This window comes from Carya illinoinensis, chromosome 11 (assembly GCF_018687715.1).
Source record: "Carya illinoinensis cultivar Pawnee chromosome 11, C.illinoinensisPawnee_v1, whole genome shotgun sequence".
NCBI classification, from domain to species: domain Eukaryota; kingdom Viridiplantae; phylum Streptophyta; class Magnoliopsida; order Fagales; family Juglandaceae; genus Carya; species Carya illinoinensis.
The window spans coordinates 33,361,831-33,365,499 of record NC_056762.1 but is presented as its reverse complement, the minus strand read 5'-3'; the positions used below and the strand labels follow the sequence as shown (position 1 = coordinate 33,365,499).

General features: G+C 32.2%; 1 long non-coding RNA gene across 2 annotated transcripts; it reads right to left on the bottom strand.

Moving 5' to 3' along the window:
- Positions 1 to 977: 977 nt before the first annotated feature.
- LOC122282636 lies at positions 978 to 2,319 on the bottom strand. Of its 2 annotated transcripts, XR_006230432.1 has the most exons (3): positions 1,944 to 2,319; positions 1,432 to 1,565; positions 978 to 1,306 (listed from the first exon to the last, which is right to left on the bottom strand). It is a non-coding gene; the product is annotated as an uncharacterized LOC122282636 (long non-coding RNA). The 2 variants fall into 2 exon arrangements; XR_006230431.1 differs by having other exon boundaries at positions 978 to 1,565.
- Between the last annotated feature and the right edge of the window lie 1,350 nt (positions 2,320 to 3,669).

Below are 3,669 nucleotides of genomic sequence, written 5' to 3'. Positions count from 1 at the left end.
TTTGCATCCTTGTAGAACTTGTACAGGTCCAAGCTGAGTTCCTCTTACACACGTACACACTCAAAAAACTCCAAGTTGAGATGGTGAACAAGAAAACTTCCGAGGATGAGAAAACACATGAATTGATAAGAGAAAGAATGCAATAAGAAAAGAAGGTGAAGAAGGCATAAGAGAGAAGGAGAAGACCAAAGAGTAGACCAAGAGGATGGAGAAGAGGAAGATGAGAAGAGGGAGTAGGAGTTGAAGAAGTAGAAGGTGGAGGAGGAGGAGGAGAAGAAGGTTAAAGAAGGGGGATGAGAAAGAGAATGAGAGCAGGAGATGGAGGAGGAGAAGGAGAAGAAGAAATGAGGGTATAGTCTGAACGTTGTGAAAGAATTGTATCGGCAAAATGTAATCTATGTCGTTTTCGTGATATATCAATCACACCAAAGTTATACTACACTACTGAAGTAATCAATAAATGCATGCGGATCCTTTTTCCCTCTGCAATGCATATCGTCAAGTATCCACACAAAAATTGCAATGCAAGAAAAACCACTAAAGAATAACAACACAAACATAAAAGACCACCAAGATTTGGTTGGGGAAAAGGAAAAAAAAAATAATGTCACAAAATAGATGAATAATTAATCTACAAAATAGGATGCAACTATCAACCGAAAAACTAATACCATTTTTTGTTCAGCATTCATGACTGCAGCAAATTAATGAAAGCTCCAACACTCGGACAAATTATGTAATCCTTCGGGGTTTGTGGAACATTTGAAAGAATTCAAAAAAGAAAGTTAAATACTACATTGCATATTTCCACATTTACTCGGAGATTTATTTTAGCTTCATGCTTCTCACTGATTCAAAATACAAAAAACACCAGTTTAGAAAAGCATCAAAATAGATGATCGTGTGTGCATATCCTTTCTTCTTTTTTTGATCTTTCGGGGCAAAAAGAAAATTCAAAAAACAAACACAAAATAGTCTATGATAAAATGCCACTACATTACTGGTACAGTACAATCCTATTGAATTAACCCAAAAAAAAAATAGAAAAAACATTATCACAAAGGGAGGGAGGGAGGCAGTAAACACCTATGCGTTTCTTGGATCTTTGAATCTGGCAGAAGAGTAATCAAATTACAAAGATTTTTACGGAAATCATTGCGATGAAATAAGAGAGTTGAGAAGAAGGAAGAATTAGATCGACCTGTTGGCGTGTGAAGAAGCAGAAGAATAAGCACGCTCTCTCTCTCTCTCTCTCTCTCTCTCTCTCTGCTACAGAGTCGGGACAACGGCAACCAGAGCAAAACTTCTTTTGGCAATCCCTCACACAGAAAATGAAATGAGCAAATTTAGAGCTATGTTTGACTAAAAAAGAATAAAAAGAAACTAAATCTATATATTTCTATCAAAATTAATTAAAAAAAAAAAACTTACGAATCGATAATCCAGATTGGTTCCAAAAGAAAACTCCGCTTTAGATTCAATCAGATCGCTCCTACGGAAATCAAAATCCAAATGTCTCAGGTCCAGCTCATGACAGCGTTATCTCGCCATTGGATATCGTGACTCTAGCAATAGCAAAACAGAGGATCATATCACTCCGCAATCCATGCACCGGGACAATTGCAAGACAAAGGAAGACTATGTTTGGAAGTCCAGCAATGTATACTCTGTTTTATACATAAATTTAGCTTGTTGTACAGAGCCTTACTATAGGCTTCATATATCATGTAATTGCATGTATATAAGGAATGGAAACCTTTTCTCTATCTCAACTGCGCTAATGGATTAAAAAAAAAAAAAAACTAAATCATATTATAAAATAAAATCTGATTGCAGATCCAGTCCATTGATGCGAAAGAAATCAAAACCAATGTAGATTTCACATAAAACTAATAGATCAAAAAGTAAACAAAAGTAGATGAATTGATAACTAAAAAGGTAACCTGAAGAACCTCTTGCAGTTGCGGGGGGATAACAACTCCTGTGGCCATCTCTTGTTGTTTTCATTGAGAGTTCTAGCAAACAACGCCTCTATAGCTCGACAACATAGACGAACACTTAGAGAAAACTATTGCGCGTCTCTCATCCTTCAGCGTCTGCAGTGAGCGTCGCCAGCCCGTCCAACCTAAATACCTCTCTCTCTCTCTCTCTCTCTCTCTCTGGGGTAGATTTGTTGTGTTTCTTTCTCCCTATAGCCAAAGTGTTTTGCAATTACAGAGGAACATTGTAAAAAAAAATACGATTGAAGAAGATACGAGAATTCTAACCCCTTTGCGTCCTTCGTTTTGAATATTGCAGACTTTATATTTCTCAACGGGGTTTTGAAATTCCTAGCCGTTAGTAGTTTTTAAGTGAAAATATGATCTAGAACGGCCAAAATGTATCCTCTCTGTTACTAATTTTATGTTCTGGAAATTTCTAGCCGTTACTTGTTTAGTCATTTTATTTTGTGAAGAATATGATTTAAATTTTAGTAGTAACTTTTGTTTGTGGGAGAATTTCTGACCGTTGGATGGATATCATATCGAAAGGACTGGGCATTTTGATATATATATATATATATATAAATAATCTGGGGGGAAATTAAAATCATTTCTCTCTTTTTCTATTTAATTTTTGCCTACTCCAGGAGGTTAAGATGAGTGTTAATGATATTTCATTATTTCTGATTTTGCAATCTTAAAAAGAAATATAATGTTGTATCGACTGGTTGAACCGATCTTAAAGAGAAAAAATTGATTTTTCATTTAATACATGATTTTAAGGTAAAGTAAAATAACCCTAATTGCTGTTGAAAACCCTCGAAATATGTTGTTACAGCCATTCTATGGGGGGTTTTGAGTATCTTACTCTCCGGCGATATGATTAAAAATGTGAGTTCTTTTTATGGAATCTGTTTTTCATTGTACGAAATTATATTAATTTATAAATTTATTTTTATATAATTTTTTAAATATGTGTAATACTTCTCTTCTTTCTAATATATTCCATATTATGTATGGCTACTGTAAGGGGTGTATGTCATGTATGTGTTCATGCCTGTGCGCATACAAGTACTGTATTTGTGCATGCAGAAAAATTTTAAAAGAGCTAGAACACCTGTTTTGTTTTGATAATGACTCCTATTCCTAAACATGAAATTTTAATCAATATATTTTATTTTATTACACTGAAATATAACATTTTTAATTAGTGCAAAAAAAATTTTTTAAAAAAATCATCACTTTATTTTATTGATTTCAAGTAATGAAATATTTTCTGACTGGCTGATAATATAATGAGTTCTGTTATATATAGTTATTTTTGTATATTTTTTATATATTTTATTGTTGTAATTGGAGTAGACCGTACAAAAAAGTATACAAAAATAACAATACATAAAATGTTTTTAATGTGTAATACATGTATTAGCTGATATTATTGATTTTTTTAGCCATAATTTAATTGATATATTTTAATGGACAATCATGAAATCGAAAACATATATTCAATTCTATTATCTTTCATTCAAGAAAAAATTGTAAGTTTGCAATTTTAATAAGAATAATAATTTTATATATAGTTACTTTTAGGTATTTTTTATATATTCTATTGATATGATTAGTTAAATTAATTTTTTTTTAATACATAATTAATCATATTATTGAAGTGTATAAGAGAATATGTAAA